The sequence below is a fragment of the Triticum urartu genome, chromosome 4A (genome assembly GCF_056163025.1).
Source record: "Triticum urartu cultivar PI428250 chromosome 4A, HENAU_Tu73, whole genome shotgun sequence".
Taxonomy (NCBI): domain Eukaryota; kingdom Viridiplantae; phylum Streptophyta; class Magnoliopsida; order Poales; family Poaceae; genus Triticum; species Triticum urartu.
In genome coordinates this window covers 599,037,239-599,055,151 of record NC_141876.1, presented here as the reverse complement: position 1 = coordinate 599,055,151, position 17,913 = coordinate 599,037,239, and the positions used below count along the sequence as shown (strand labels likewise).

The 17,913-nt window shown below is 46.1% G+C and overlaps 1 pseudogene; it reads left to right on the top strand.

The window, feature by feature from the left end:
* The first annotated feature begins 1,112 nt into the window (after positions 1-1,112).
* Positions 1,113-4,964, top strand: LOC125554961 (histone-lysine N-methyltransferase TRX1-like; annotated as a pseudogene).
* The last annotated feature ends 12,949 nt before the right edge of the window (positions 4,965-17,913 follow it).

Sequence of the window (17,913 nt, the reverse complement as noted above, 5' to 3'; positions counted from 1 at the left end):
AGAAGAGGAGGAGGACATGAACCTCCTTGGCGCCCATGGCCCGGCGTGTCGGTGCTGCGCCGGGGCGGCCGCCCTCGCTGGGTACGCCAACGGCGGGTCGTTGCCGCCCTCGAGGTACGTCAGCACGCCCTCGAGTGTGCGGCCGGGGACGCCCCACCACAGGTGGCGCCCCTCGCTGTTCTGCCGGCCGCCAACCACCGGCGCGCCGTTGATGGACGCCAAGCGCTGCTGCTGGCGACGCCCAAGCCGCCTGGTTGTCGGCGGCGTACTGGGGGAGGGAGACTTGGGCGTCGGTGAGGGAGGCGCGCACGACCTCGACTTCCTCGGGGAAGTACGTCGGCTTCGCCACGGCGTCGGGCAACGGGGGAATAGGCACTCCCCCGGCGCTGAGCCCGGCGCGCATGTCCGGCGGCGCCGGGATGTTCGCCTGGAACAGGAGCCAGGACTCCTATTCGCGGAGCGAACGGCGGCCGAAGCCGTTGGCCGCCGCCTCGTCTTTGGGGTAGCGTTCTGCCATGGCGACGGGCTCGGGAGAGGTAGAGAGATAGAGGGAGGGGCTGGGCGGCGGCGCTCGGGAGAGGTAGGGAGAGGGAGGAGCTGGGCGGCGGCGAGAGGCGGGGCTGGTGTGGGCACAAGCGAGTGCAGGCCACCGGCTATATAGCCGCGCCGCACCCATGTGTACGTGTGCGAGGGAGGGGAGGCGTCGGCGCGCTGTCCCGTGGCGCACCGCCCGTGAGGAATCAATGGCAAGGCTGACCGGCGGCAGCCTTGGCATTGATTCCCCGCGGGAACCGAGGCCGTTGGGGGAAGACGAGGCGCCGTGTCGCTGACGCGGCGGACCCGCGGCTGTTTCGCGCCAAAACAGTTCGCCCCGGCGCCCCCAGCGCGCCGGGTTCGGCCTGGGTCCGCCAGCGCTGTTTTCGGCCCAGGCCGGCGAAAATCGGCCTCCTGGGGGCGCGACTGGGCCGTTTTTTTGGCGCCGGCGCGAAAAAATCGCCTGGGAGGCCGTCCTGGGGCGCGGCTGGAGATGCCCTAAATGCGATAGAAAGGAAACCCGCACACGCGACCTCTCTCTCGTTCCATCTTCTCCAGCCCCACGCCCCATCCCCTCCATGCATCTCCGCCGCCGCCGCCCCCCATATCCACCGCACGAGGGCTCGCCCGTCCGCGCCGGCGACGCGCCTCCACCATCCAATCATCCCATCCTGGCTCTTCCAGCGTCTGACATCGGCCGCGTCTACTCCTCCACCGCTCCCTGCCCGCCCCGCAAGAAGCCCCGCAGCTCTGCGTCCGCCGCCGCGGGCGGCAAGCCTCCCGTGATCGTCTACTACTACTGTCGCCGCAAGAAGTCGCGGCTCGAGGAGCCACGGCCGTCCTCGCTGGCGTCGCGACAGCTGGAGGAGGAGGCGCTGGGCAGGGGCTCATGGCGGAAGCGCCCGCTCACGAGCTGCTCAGCCTGGGGTCTGCCCCGCCTGCATTGGGCGCAGATAGAGACGGGGAGGAGCTGATGGGGCGACAACAGCCGAGGCGCAGAGGAGAAGGGGGGGGAGATAATGGCTGCGCTGCTCCCGCCCCACGACGAAGTCTGCGTCAAAACTGAAGAAGACGGCTTCGGGGCCATAGTCCATGTGGATTTGTTCATCCGTTCGTTCCCATCGGTGGAAGATGACGGGTGTGAGGTGGCGCCCTGGTCAACAGGAAACGCACACAACGCCACCATAGCCGAGTTGTATGGAACGCCTCAAGTCTCTGCTCCACCAACGTCGCCTATTTGAGCTTTGTAGGTGCCAACACCCCTCCAATCCCTCCTGAATAGCATCCTACCTCTCTCTTCCACTCCTATTTTTTTATTTAAGGGATGCCATGATTTAATGCCCAGAACCATCATCTTTGTTTGTGCAGATTCGTTTTTATATTTGCCTAGAAGATGTTCCATGAAAATCACAGAAGCACCGGCTGCACCGCACCGGGTTTAGGCTCGTCAAGAAGGTTGTGGCTGGAAGATAGTGGTAATCAACTTTATATACTACCCCTCCTGCAAGTTTACCCATGTCTTTTATTTTTGTTTATGTGATTAATTATTCATTCCTCTTAGTTGTTCATATATTCTGACGACGACTTATGTCGATATGTGCTTGCTTTGCAATGAAACTCTCCTCATGACTTTAGCAACAAGAACGGCCAACTAGAATACTTGTTCTCCGTGTAATTTTGATGCTGGCTTTGTCGCACGTTGGAAATTCAGGGTGCCAATCCACAGGCGTTTGTCGGTTTAGTGTGCAAGGTAAGTTCTTGATGACGTCTGTTCTGAGCATGTGTTTGTTTCATCACTATATGAAATGCAGCAAAACTGGGGCCTAAATTTTGATGGTGAATGCAGGTTTTCTGGCCCAAAGATGATGATTGGTACAAGGGTTCCATCACGGCCTACACGGAACTAACCAAGAATTCTGTATGCTTTCTATATACCTGGTTCTTATTTTTCTTATTAATGAAAAATTGCTGTGGCTGAGAGGATTGTCCTCAGTTAGATTTTAAATTTTTTTTCTGCATTTTCCTTACTAAAAGGCATGTTATCTACCACTCTGTTTTCCATGTAATGTCTGCACTATGAAGAGTGGCATGTAAAATGTCGTGTAGTTGATATCTAAAGCTAAATGAACTGCAGGTGAAGTATGAAGACCTTACCCTAGATAATGAAATGATAAATTTTTCATTTCATCTGAGGAAATGAAGTGCCTGAACCTGAAATTTGGATCATCTAACCTGGATATAAGAAGGGATACGATGAGCTACTTGCACTTGCTGTCAGCTTTCATGACTACCAAGGTCTTGATCTAGATAATATAGCGTGGGCTAAAATAACAGGTACTCCTATGTCTTTTCCTTATGAGTGCCGATGCTTCTAGCTGTTAACTGCGATTAGATGCCAATGGTCCTTTCCATTTATTCTTTCTGCCATCACAAGTTTTATTGCATTGTTTGTAGTCATTGTCCATATTACTTTGAACTTTTACAGTGTGATACTTTATTTATTTTAGTGTTTATGGTAGTTTTGCATCAACTTACAACTTTATTAGATTTCTCATGCACATCACATGTGTTAGATGGTTAACTGTCTCTTTTTACAGAAAATGCTTTCCAATGTTAAGCCCAGTATTGATTTATTATTTGAAATTTTCGTATTCATCTCCTGAATTACCCGACATTAACTTGTTATTTTATCATTTAGTCCTATTTTCCTCGACATTCCTACATTCCTAAAGTAAACAAGTGACATGGATTTCCCTTTCTGTTAAATTGTTTCATTTAGTTATGTGGTTGATTTGCCATATTTCAGTGCACCCTTTTACCCGTAGGCTTCTCACTTTTCTCAGTGACTTGGAATTTGTTCTCATATAAAGAGCCTTGTGTGCCTCAACAGGTCATGCAATGTGGCCAGTTGTTATAGTGGACAAGGCTTCTCACTTTTCTCAGTGACTTGGAATTTGTTCTCATATAAAGAGCCTTGTGTGCCTCAACAGGTCATGCAATGTGGCCAGTTGTTATAGTGGACGAGTTAAATGTTCATGCTAGCCGGGCCCTGAAGTCAATTCGGTTTGATCAATCAATACTTGTTCAATTCTTTGGCACCCATGATTTTGCAAGGTTTGGTTTTGTGAAAAGATAATAGCGTATATTTTTCTTTTTCTTTCGAAGCAGTACACTAAAGTTGTGTTTATACCTCAGGATTAAGTAGAAGCAGGCGGTGCCCTTTCTGAATGGCCTTCTTTCTTCCTTGCATCTCAAATGCAAGCAAACACGCTTCTCCCGAGGCTTAGAAAAAGCCAAGGAGTATGAGTTGAGAACCTCTTATATATTTTCAAGCAATAATTGTTTTTCTCCTGAATACACATCAGACTTGAGAGATTTTCTGTTATCTTGCATGATGCCCTATTGTTATGATACTAAAAAAATCGATTGTATAGGTTTCTCCTCACACAAAAGCTTCCAGAAAATATGTTGCAACTTCGGAAATCCATTGAAAATGATGGTTCTGATGATAATGGCCAAGATGACGCGATAGGCACTTGTAATAATTTATCAGAAGAAAATGGAGAGGATGCTGAAATGACTCAGATAGAACTAGGAAATCTTCGTGTGAGCAACCTAGGTATGTTTGAGCAAATAGCACAGTAGCTCCCCCCCTCTAAATAGAGTAACCAGCGATTAAAGATGCAAAAAATGCTCTGGAAGTATGTCGACCCTACCCATTTCAAGGATGCCCTGTTTCTCACTTGAATCTTGGACTGCCCTTTTGAGCTACAATGCTGCCGCTTTATGCAAGTTTTCCTTGTGGGAGACACAAGCAGACTTGGCACTTCTGGATAGTGGAGTTATATCTGTTCCAGAGGTATGGACATATGTTATATGTTCAATTATGATGCAGTTCATATTGCACTAGCGCCAATAATCCAAAGAACTGATCTGTTTTAGTTTGTTCTTCCTACCCATAACTCTTTACAAGAAATAATTGATTTCCATTTACTCCCTCCATTCCAATTTATGTTGTGTCTTCATATTTTGTCATTTAACTTTATGTGCCATAAAATTATACCATTGAAACTCCATTTTGGTTGTGTTTAATGTAGGCGTAGAAGGTTTCCATCAGAGAAATCATTCTGAACATTACTTAAGATGACAGTCTATGCCTTAGAGCATATATGGAGCTCTTATTTGGCACATACATCTTCTGTTCATGTTGTTGTATATCTTCTGCTGGCCCCTTTTCTTGGTGCTGGCTGAGCTTTGCATGTTTATGTTTATATATGCATCTGCATTTCCTCCTTTGTTCGTTCTTCTGAGTGTATAACAAACCTGATTGTGTGAGTTTTTTTCCTCGCAGGATAGTATCTGATTCAGACCATTTCCATAACAAAATGCACATACAGCCTGAAGGGTATACTATTGGAAATATGCCCTAGAGGCAATAATAAAATGGTTATTATTGTATTTCCTTGTTCATGATAATTGTCTATTGTTCATGCTATAATTGTATTAACCGGAAACCGTAATACATGTGTGAATACATAGACCACAACATGTCCCTAGTAAGCCTCTAGTTGACTAGCTCGTTGATCAATAGATGGTCATGGTTTCCTGACCATGGACATTGGATGTCATTGATAACGGGATCACATAATTAGGAGAATGATGTGATGGACAAGACCCAATCCTAAGCCTAGCACAAGATCGTATAGTTCGTTTGCTAAAGCTTTTCTAATGTATCATTTCCTTAGACCATGAGATATTGCAACTCCCGGATACCATAGGAATGTTTGGGTGTATCAAACGCCACAACGTAACTGGGTGGCTATAAAGGTGCACTACGGGTATCTCCGAAAGTTTCTGTTGGGTTGGCACAAATCGAGACTAGGATTTGTCACTCCGTGTAAATAGAGAGGTATCTCTGGGCCCACTCGATAGGACATCATCATAATGTGCACAATGTGACCAAGGAGTTGATCACGGGATGAGGTGTTACGGAACGAGTAAAGAGACTTGCCGGTAACGAGATTGAACAAGGTATCGGGATACCGACGATTGAATCTCGGGCGAGTACTATACTGGTAGACAAAGGGAATTGTATACGGGATTGACTGAATCCTTGCCATCGTGGTTCATCCGATGAGATCATCGTGGAACATGTGGGAGCCAACATGGGTATCCAGATCCCGCTGTTGGTTATTGACCAGAGAGATGTCTCGGTCATGTCTGCATTATTCCCGAGCCCGTAGGGTCTACACACTTAAGGTTCGATGACGCTAGGGTTATAGGGAAAGTATGTACGCGGTTACCGAATGTTGTTCGGAGTCCCGGACGAGATCCCAGACGTCACGAGGAGTTCCGGAATGGTCTGGAGGTGAAGATTGATATATTGGACGAAGGGTTTTGGAGTCTGGAAGTGTTCCAGAGGTACCGGGTGATGACCAGCATGACCGAAAGGTGTTTCGGGAGCCCCGACAAGTGTTGGGGGGCTTCATGGGCCAAGGGAAGGGGGCAAACCAGCCCACTAAGGGGCTGTGCGCCCCCCTCACCTATTCCCACATGACCAGGGGGTTTGGGGCGCCCCATCTAGGGTTCCCACCTCCTGGCTATTGGGGAACGTAGCAGGAATTCAAAATTTTCTACGCATCACCAAGATCAATCTATGGAGATACTAGCAACGAGAGAGAGGGGAGTGCATCTTCATACCCTTAAAGATGGCGATGCGGAAGCGTTACAAGAACGCGGTCGGTGGAGTCGTTTACGAAGCGATTCAGATCGCGGCCGAATCCGATCTAAGCACCGAACAACGGTGCCTCCACGTTCAACACACGTACAGCCCGGGGACGTCTCCTCCTTCTTGATCCAGCAAGGGGAGAGGAGAAGTTGAGGTAAAACTCCGACAGCACGACGGCATGGTGGTGATGGAGCTCGTGGTTCTCCGGCAGGGCTTCGCCAAGCACTACGGAGGAGGAGGAGGTGTTGGAGGAGGGAGAGGGCTGCGCCAGGGGAAGGGTGTGGCTGCCCTCTCTCTCCCTCACTATATATAGGGGAAGGGAGGAGGGGGAGGCGCCCTAGGGTTCCCTAGGGAAGGGGCGGCTGCCACAGGGGAAACCCTAGATGGGTTTGTGCAGCGCCACCCCCTAGGAAACTTGCCCCCCAAGCCGAGAGGGGCGGCTTCCCCATCTCTCCTGGTTACGTGAGATGGGGTGGGAGGGGCGCTCAGCCCCTTAGTGGGCTGATGTGCCCTCTCCCCTTGGCCCATAAGGCCCCCCAGCACTTGTCGGGGCCTCCGAAACCCCTTTCGGACACGCTGGTCATCACCTGGTACCCCCGGAACAATTCCGGACTCCAATACCCTTCATCCAATATACCGATCTTCACCTCCAGACCATTCCGGAGCTCCTCGTCATGTCCGGGATCTCATCCGGGACTCCGAACAACCTTCGGTAACCACATACTATTTCCCATAACAACTCTAGCGTCACCGAACCTTAAGTGCGTAGACCCTACGGGTTCGGGAACCATGCAGACATGACTGAGATGTTCTCCGGTCAATAACCAACAGCGGGATCTGGATACCCATGTTGGCTCCCACATGTTCCATGATGATCTCATCGGATGAACCACGATGTCAAGGATTCCAGCAATCCCGCATGCAATTCCCTTTGTCAATCGGTATGTTACTTGCCCGAGATTCGATCGTCGGTATCCCAATACCTCGTTCAATCTCGTTATCGGCAATTCACTTTACTCGTTCCATAATGCATGATCCCGTGACTAACTACTTAGTCACATTGAGCTCATTATGATGATGCATTACCGAGTGGGCCTAGAGATACCTCTCTGTCATACGGAGTGACAAATCCCAGTCTCAATTCGTGCCAACCCAACAGACACTTTCAGAGATACCCGTAGTGCACCTTTATAGCCACCCAGTTACGTTGTGACGTTTGGTACACCCAAAGCACTCCTACGGTATCAGGGAGTTACACAATCTCATGGTCTAAGGAAATGATACTTGACATTAGAAAAGCTTTAGCAAATGAACTACACGATCTTGTGCTATGCTTAGGATTGGGTCTCGTCCATCACATCATTCTCCTAATGATGTGATCTCGTTATCAATGACATCCAATGTCCATGGTCAGGAAACCAATGACCATCTATTGATCAACGAGCTAGTCAACTAGAGGCTCACTAGGGACATGTTGTGGTCTATGTATTCACACATGTATTACGGTTTCCAGTTAATACAATTATAGCATGAACTATAGACAATTGTCATGAACAAGGAAATACAATAATAACCATTTTATTATTGCCTCTAGGGCATATTTCCAACAGTCTCCCACTTGCACTAGACTCAATAATCTAGTTCACATCACTATGTGATTGTAATGAATTCAACACCCATGGGGTTTGATCATATCTCGCTTGTGAGAGAGGTTATTGGTCAACGGGTCTGAATCTTTCAGATCCATGTGTGCTTTACAAATCTCTATGTCATCTCGTAGATGCTGCTACCATGCTCTATTTGGAGCTATTCCAAATAACTGTTCTACTATACGATTCCAGTTTACTACTGAATATAATCCGGATTAGTGTAAAAGTTCGCATCGGCGTAACTCTTTACGACAAACTCTTTTACCACCTCCATAATCGAGAAAATTCCTTAGTCCACTAGTTACTAAGGATATGTTTGACCGCTGTCTTATTATCCATTCCTGGATCATTCTTGTACCTCTTGACTAACTCATGGCAAGGCGCACTTCAGGTGCGGTACACAACATAGCATACTGTAGAGCCTATGTCTGAAGCATAGGGGACGATGTTCGTCCATTCTCTCTCTTCTGCCGAGGTCATGTCTTGAGTCTTACTCAATACTCACACCTTATAACACAGCCAAGAACTCCTTCGCCGATCTATTTTGAACTTCTTCAAAATCTTGTCACGGCATGTATTCATTTGAAAGTATTATTGAGCGTTTTTGATCTATCCTTATAGATCTTGATGCTCAATGTTCAAGTAGGTTAATCCAGGTTTTCCATTGAAAAACACTTTTCAAACAACCCTATATGCTTTCCAGAAATTCTACATCATTTCCGATCAACAATATGTCAACAACATATACTCATCAGAAATTCTATAGTGCTCCCACTCACTTCTTTGGAAATACAAGTTTCTCATAAACTTTGTATAAACCCAGAATCTTTGATCATCATCAAAGCATATATTCCAACTCCGAGATGCTTACTCCAGTCCTTAGAAGGATTGCTGGAGCTTTGCATACTTGTTAGCATCTTTCAGGATTGTCAAAACCTTTTGGTTGTATCACATACAACCTTTCCTCAAGAAAAACGTGAGGAAACAATGTTTTGACATCCTATCTGCAAGATTTCATAAATAATGCAGTAACTGCTAATATAATTCCAACAGACTCTTAGCACCGCTACGAGTGAGAAAGTCTCATCGTAGTCAACTCCTTGAACTTGTCGGAGAACATCTTAACGACAAGTCGAGCTTTCTTAATGGTGACACTTACCATCATTGTCCGTCTTCCTTTTAAAATCCATCTGTACCCAACAGCCTTACGACCATCAAGTAGTTCTTCCAAAGTCTACACTTTTTTTTATACATGGATCCTCTCTCGGATTTTATGGCCTCGAGCCATTCGTCGGAATCCGGGCCCACCATCGCTTCTCCATAGCTCATAGGTTCATTGTTGTCTAGCAACATGACCTCCAAGACAGGATTACGTACCATTCTGAAGTAGTACGCATCCTTGTCGACCTACGAGGTTTGGTAGTGACTTGATCCGAAGTTTCATGATCACTATCATAAGCTTCCACTTCAATTGGTGTAGGTGCCACAGGAACAACTTCCTGTGCCCTGCTACACACTAGTTGAAGTGACGGTTCAATAACCTCATCAAGTCTCCACCATCCTCCCACTCAATTCTTTCGAGAGAAACCTTTCCTCGAGAAAGGACCCGTTTCTAGAAACAATCACTTTTGCTTCCGGATCTGAAATAGGAGGTATACCCAACTGTTTTGGGTGTCCTATGAAGATGTATTTATCCGCTTTGGGTTTGAGCTTATCAGGATGAAACTTTTTCACATAAGAGTCGCAGCCTGAAACTTTCAAGAAACGAAAGCTTATGTTTCTCTAAACCATAGTTCATACGGTGTCATCTCAACGGAATTACGTGGTGCCCTATTTAAAGTGAATGCGGTTGTCTCTAATGCCTAACCCATGAACGATAATGGTAATTCGATAAGAGACATCAAGGTATGCCCCATATCCAATAGGGTGCATCTATGATGTTCGGACACACAATCACAGTATGGTGTTCCAGGCGGTGTTAGTTGTGAAACAATTTCCACAATGTCTCAATTGTGTACCAAACTCGCAACTCAGATATTCATCTCTATGATCATATCATAGACATTTTATCCTCTTGTCACGAAGATCTTCAACTTCACTCTGAAATTACTCAATAATTCAGACTTGTGTTTCATCAAGTAAATATACTCAACATCCACTCAAATCATATGTGAAGTAAGAACATAATGATAACCACTGCATGCCTCAGCACTCATTGGACTGGACAAATCAAAATGTGTTACTTCCAACAAGTTGCTTTCTTGTTCCATCTTACTGAAAACGAGGCTTTTCAGTCATCTTGCCCATGTGGTATGATTTGCATGTCTCAAGTGATTTAAAATCAAGTGAGTCCAAACGATCCATCTGTATAGAGTTTGTTCATGCATATCTACCAATAGACATGGTTCGCATATCTCAATCTTTTCAAAATGAGTGAGTCCAAAGATCCATCACCATGGAGCTTTTTCATGCGTTTTATACCAATATGACTCAAATGGCAGTGCCACAAGTATGTGGTACTATCATTACTATCTTATATCTTTTGGCATGAACATGTGTATCACTACGATCGAGATTCAGTAAACCATTCATTTTAGGTGCAAGACCATTGAAGGTATTATTCAAATAAACAGAGTAACCATTATTCTCCTTAAATGAATAGCCGTATTGTGATAAACATAATCCAATCATGTCTATGCTCAACGCAAACACCAAATAACAATTATCTAGGTTTAACACCAATCCCGATGGTAGAGGGAGCGTGTGATGTTTGATCACATCAACCTTGGAAATACTTCCAACACATATCGTCACCTCGCCTTTAGCTAGTATCCGTTTATTCCGTAGCCTTTTATTTCGAGTTGCTAACACTTAGCAACCGAACCGGTATCTACTACCCTGGTGCTACTAGGAGTAGAGTACACATTAATATAATGTATATCCAATATACTTATGTCGACCTTGCCTGCCTTCTTATCTACCAAGTATCTAGGGTAATTCTGCTCCAGTGACCGTTCCCCTTATTATAGAAGCACTCAGTCTCGGGTTTGGGTTCAACCTTGGGTTTCTTCACTAGAGCAGCAACTGATTTGCCGTTTCATGAAGTATCCCTTCTTTCCCTTGCCCTTCTTGAAACTAGTGGTTTTACTAACCATCAACAATTGATGCTCCTACTTGATTTCTACTTTCGCGGCGTCAAACATCGCGAATTGCTCAAGGATCATCATGTCTATCCCTGATATGTTATAGTTCATCACGAAGCTCTAGTAGCTTGGTGGCAGTGACTTTGGAGAAACATCACTATCTCATCTGGAAGATTAACTCCCACTCGATTCAAGTGATTGTTGTACCCAGACAATCTGAGTACAAGCTCAACGATTGAGTTTTTCTCCCTTAGTTTGTAGGCTAAGAAACTCGTCGGAGGTCTCATACCTCTTGACGTGGGCACGAGCCTGAAATCCCAATTTCAGCCCTTGGAACATCTCATATGTTCCGCGACGTTTCAAAACATCTTCGGTGCCTCAATTCTAAACCATTTAACATTACTGAACTATCACGTAGTCATCAAAACGTGTTTGTCAAATGTTCGCAACATCCATAGACAACGTTCAAGATCCTGCACACCGAGTGGTGCATTAAGGACACAAGCCTTCTGCGCAGCAATGAGGACAATCCTCAGTTTACGGACCCGGTCCGCATATTTGCTACTATCAACTTTCAACTATATTTTCTCTAGGAACATATCTAAACAGTAGAACTAAAACACGAGCTTACGGCATAATTTGTAAAGACCTTTTTGACTATGTTCATGATAATTAAGTTCATCTAATCACATTATTTGATGAACTCCCACTCAGATAGACATCCCTCTAGTCATCTAAGTGATACATGATCCGAGTCAACTAGGCCGTGTCCGATCATCACGTGAGACGGACTAGTCATCGTCGATGAACATCTTCATGTTGATCGTATCTACTATACGACTCATGTTCAACCTTTCAGTCTCTTGTGTTCCGAGGCCATGTCTGTACATGCTAGGCTCGTCAAGTCAACCTAAGTGTTTTGCATGTGTAAATCTGGCTTACACCCGTTGTATGTGAACGTTAGAATCTATCACACCCGATCATCACGTGGTGCTTCGAAACAACGAACTTTCACAACGGTGCACAGTTAGGGGGAACACTTTCTTGAAATTATTGTGAGGGATCATCTTATTTACTACCGTCGTTATAAGCAAATAAGATGCATAAACATGATAAACATCACATGCAATCAAATAGTGACATGATATGGCCAATATCATTTTGCTCCTTTTGATCTCCATCTTCGAGGCTCCATGATCATCATCATCACCGGCATGACACCATGATCTCCATCATCATGATCTCCATCGTCGTGTCTCCATTAAGTTGTCTCGCCAACTAATTACTTCTACTACTATAGCTAACGGTTTAGCAATGAAGTAAAGTAATTACATGGCGTTATTCAGTGACACGCAGGTCATACAATAATTAAAGACAACTCCTATGGATCCTGCCGGTTGTCATACTCATTGACATGCAAGTCGTGATTCCTATTACAAGAATATGATCAATCTCATACATCACATATATTTCATTCATCACATCCTTCTTGGCCGTATCACATCACACGACATATGCTGCAAAAACAAGTTAGACGTCCTCTAATTGTTGTTGCAAGTTTTTACGTGGCTGCTATAGGTTTCTAGCAAGAACGTTTCTTACCTGCGCCAAAACCACAACGTGATATGCCAATTGCTATTTACCCTTCATAAGGACCCTTTTCATCGAATCTGATCCGACTAAAGTGGGAGAGACTGGCACCCACAAGCCACCTTATGCAACAAGTGCATGTCAGTCGGTGGAACCTGTCTCACATAAGTGTACGTGTAAGGTCGGTCCGGGCCGCTTCATCCCACAATACCATCGAAACAAGATAGGACTAGTAACGGTAAGCATATTGAACAAAACCAACGCCCACAACTACTTGTGTTCTACTCGTGCATAGAATCTACGCAATAGACCTAGCTCGGATACCACTATTGGGGAACGTAGCAGAAATTCAAAATTTTCTACGCATCACCAAGATCAATCTATGGAGATACTAGAAACGAGAGAGAGGGGAGTGCATCTTCATACCCTTAAAGATGGCGATGCGGAAGCGTTACAAGAACGCGGTCGGTGGAGTCGTTCACGAAGCGATTCAGATCGCGGCCGAATCCGATCTAAGCACCGAACAACGGTGCCTCCGCGTTCAACACACGTACAGCCCGGGGACGTCTCCTCCTTCTTGATCCAGCAAGGGGAGAGCAGAAGTTGAGGTAAAACTCCGACAGCACGACGGCATGGTGGTGATGGAGCTCGTGCTTCTCCGGCAGGGCTTCGCCAAGCACTACGGAGGAGGAGGAGGTGTTGGAGGAGGGAGAGGGCTGCGCCAGGGGAAGGGTGTGGCTGCCCTCTCTCTCCCTCACTATATATAGGGGAAGGGAGGAGGGGGAGGCGCCCTAGGGTTCCCTAGGGAAGGGGCGGCTGCCACAGGGGAAACCCTAGATGGGTTTGCGCACCGCCACCCCCTAGGAAACCTGCCCCCCAAGCCGGGAGGGGCGGCTGCCCTAGGGGTGGCGCCCCCATCTCTCCTGGTTACGTGAGATGGGGTGGGATGGGTGCTCAGCCCCTTAGTGGGCTGATGTGCCCTCTCCCCTTGGCCCATAAGGCCCCCCAACACTTGTCGGGGCCTCCGAAACCCCTTTCGGACACGCTGGTCATCACCTGGTACCCCCGGAACAATTCCGGACTCCAATACCCTTCGTCCAATATACCGATCTTCACCTCCGGACCATTCCGGAGCTCCTCGTCATGTCCGGGATCTCATCCGGGACTCCGAACAACCTTCGGTAACCACATACTATTTCCCATAACAACTCTAGCGTCACCGAACCTTAAGTGTGTAGACCCTACGGGTTCGGGAACCATGCAGACATGACTGAGATGTTCTCCGGTCAGTAACCAACAGCGGGATCTGGATACCCATGTTGGCTCCCACATGTTCCACGATGCAATTCCCTTTGTCAATCGGTATGTTACTTGCCCGAGATTCGTTCGCCGGTATCCCAATACCACGTTCAATCTCGTTATCGGCAATTCACTTTACTAATTCCATAATGCATGATCCCGTGAATAACTACTTAGTCACATTGAGCTCATTATGATGACGCATTACCAAGTGGGCAAAGAGATACCTCTCCGTCATACGGAGTGACAAATCCCAGTCTCGATTCATGCCAACCCAACAGACACTTTCGGAGATACCCATAGTGCACCTTTATAGCCACCCAGTTACGTTGTGACGTTTGGTACACCCAAAGCACTCCTACGGTATCAGGGAGTTACACAATCTCATGGTCTAAGGAAATGATACTTGACATTAGAAAAGCTTTAGCAAACGAACTACACGATCTTGTGCTATGCTTAGGATTGGGTCTCGTCCATCACATCATTCTCCTAATGATGTGATCCCGTTATCAATGACATCCAATGCCCATGGTCAGGAAACCAATGACCATCTGTTGATCAACGAGCTAGTCAACTATAGGCTCACTAGGGACATGTTGTGGTCTATGTATTCACACATGTATTACGGTTTCCAGTTAATGCAATTATAGCATGAACAATAGACAATTGTCATGAACAAGGAAATACAATAATAACCATTTTATTATTGCCTCTAGGGCATATTTCCAACACTGGCTTGGGGGCCAAGTCACCCAAGGGGGAGATCCCATCTGCCCTGGTCGCCGCCCCTCCTAGGGGAAACCCTAGGGCGCCTCCCCTTGCCCTTGCCCCTATATATAGTGGAGGTTTTGGGGCTGCACAACACACGAGTCTCTCTCCCAAGGCACAACCCTACCTCTCTCCCTCCACGTCTCTCGTAGTGCTTGGCGAAGCCCTACAGGAGTACCGTGCTCCTCCACCACCACCACGCCATCATGCTGCTGCTGGACGGAGTCTTCCCCAACCTCTCCCACTCTCCTTGCTGGATCAAGGCATGGGAGACGTCACCGGGCTGCACGTGTGTTGAACGCGGAGGCGCCGTTGTTCGGCGCTTAGATCAGAATCGACCGCGATCTGAATCGCTACGAGTACGACTACCTCATCCGCGTTCTAGTAACGCTTCCGCTTAGCGATCTACAAGGGTATGTATATGCACTCCCCTTCCCCTCGTTGCTAGATTACTCCATAGATTTATCTTGGTGATGCGTAGAAAATTTTAAATTTCTGCTATGATCCCCTGAAGTGGCATCATGAGCTAGGTCTATGCGTAGATTCTATACACGAGTAGAACACAAAGTAGTTGTGGGCGATGATTTGTTCAATTTGCTTGCCGTTACTAGTCTTATCTTGATTCGGCGGCATTGTGGGATGAAGCGGCCCGAACCGACCTTACACGTACACTTACGTGAGACAGGTTCCACCGACTGACATGCACTTGATGCATAAGGTGGCTGGCGGGTGTCTGTCTCTCCCACTTCAGTCGGATCGGATTCAATGAAAAGGGTCCTTATGAAGGGTAAATAGCAATTGGCATATCAACGTTGTGGTTTTGCGTAGGTAAGAAACGTTCTTGCTAGAAACCCATAGCAGCCACATAAAACATGCAACAACAATTAGAGGACGTCTAACTTGTTTTTGCAGGCTATGCTATGTGATGTGATATGGCCAAAAGGATGTGATGAATGATATATGTGATGTATGAGATTGATCATGTTCTTGTAATAGGAATCACGACTTTCATGTCGATGAGTATGACAACCGGGAGGAGCCATAGGAGTTGTCTTAATTTATTTATGACCTGCGTGTCAATGAAAACGCCATGTAATTACTTTACTTTATTGCTAACCATTAGGCATAGTAGTAGAAGTAATAGTTGGCGAGGCAACTTCATGAAGACACGATGATGGAGATCATGGTGTCATGCTGGTGACGATGGTGTTCATGCCGCGCCTCGAAGATGGAGATCAAAGGCGCAAGATGATATTGGCCATATCATGTCACTTTATGATTTGCATGTGATGTTTGTCATGTTTACATCTTATTTGCTTAGAACGACGGTAGCATAAATAAGATGATCCCTTGCAATAATTTCAAGAAAGCGTTCCCCCTAACTATGCACCGTTGCTAAGGTCCGTTGTTCCGAAGCACCGCATGATCATCGGGTGTGATAGGTTCTAACGTTCGCATACAACGGGTGTAAGCCAGATTTACACACGCAATACACTTAGGTTAACTTGACAAGCCTAGCATGTACAGATATGGCCTCGGAACACGGAAGACCGAAAGGTCAAACATGAGTCGTATAGTGGATACGATCAACATGAAGATGTTCACCGATGATGACTAGTCCGTCTCACGTGATGATCGGACACGGCCTAGTTGACTCGGATCATGTATCACTTAGATGACTAGAGGGATGTCTATCTAAGTGGGAGTTCATTGAATAAGTTGATTAGATGAACTTAATTATCATGAACATAGTCAAAAGGTCTTTGCAAATTATGTCGTAGCTCACGCTTTGGTTCTACTGTTTTAGATATGTTCCTAGAGAAAATTTAGCTGAGAGTTGACAGTAGCAATTATGCGGACTGGGTCCGCGAACTGAGGATTGTCCTCATTGCTGCACAGAAGGGTTATGTCCTTAATGCACCGCTCAGTGTCTTGAACCTCGAGCATCGTCTGTAGATGTTGGGAAACATCTGACATACACGTTTTGATGACTACGTAATAGTCCAGTAAGTAATACTAATGGTTTAGAATTGTGGCACCAAAGACGTTTTTGAAACGTCGCAGAACATATGAGATGTTCCAAAGACTGAAATTGGAATTTCAGACTAGTGCCCACGTCAAGAGGTATGAGACCTCTGACAAGTTTCTTAAGCCTGCAAACTAAGGGAGAAAAACTCAATCGTTGAGCATGTGCTCAGATTGTGTGAGTACTTCAATCGCTTGAATCGAGTGGGAGTTAATCTTCCAGATGAGATAGTGATGGTTCTCCATAGTCACTGTCACCAAGCTATTGGAGCTTCGTGATGAACTATAACATATCAGGGATAGACATGATGATCCTTGAGCAACTCGCAATGTTTGACACCGCGAAAGTAGAAATCAAGTAGGAGCATCAATTGTTGATGGTTAAACCACTAATTTCAATAAGGGCAAGGGAAAGAAGGGATACTTCATGAAACGACAAATCAGTTGCTGCTCTAGTGAAGAAACCCAAGGTTGAACCAAACCCGAGACTAAGTGCTTCTATAATGAGGGGAACGGTCACTAAAGCAGAACTACCCTAGATACTTGGTAGATGAGAAGGCTGGCAAGGTCGACAGAAGTATTTTGGATATACATCATATTATTGTGTACTTTACTAGAACTCCTAGTAGCACCAGGGTAATAAATACCGGTTCGGTTGCTAAGCGTTAGTAACTCGAAATAAAAGGCTGCGGAGACTAGCTAAAGGTGAGATGACGATATGTGTTGGAAGTGTTTCCAAGGTTGATGTGATCAAACATCGCACGCTCCCTCTACCATCGGGATTGATGTTAAACCAAAATAATTGTTATTTGGTGTTTGCGTTGAGCATAGACATGATTGGATTATGTTTATCGCCACACGGTTATTCATTTAAGGAGAATAATGGTTACTCTATTTATTTGAATAATACCTTCAATGGTCTTGCACCTAAAATGAATGGTTTATTGAATCTCGATCGTAGTGATACACATGTTCATGCCAAAAGATATAAGATAGTAATGATAGTACCACATACTTGTGGCACTGCCATTTGAGTCATGTTGGTATAAAACGCATGAAGAAGCTCCATGTTGATGGATCTTTGGACTCACTCGTTTTTGAAAAGATTGAGACATGCGAACCATGTCTATTGGTAGATATGCATGAAGAAACTCCATGTAGATGGATCGTTTGGACT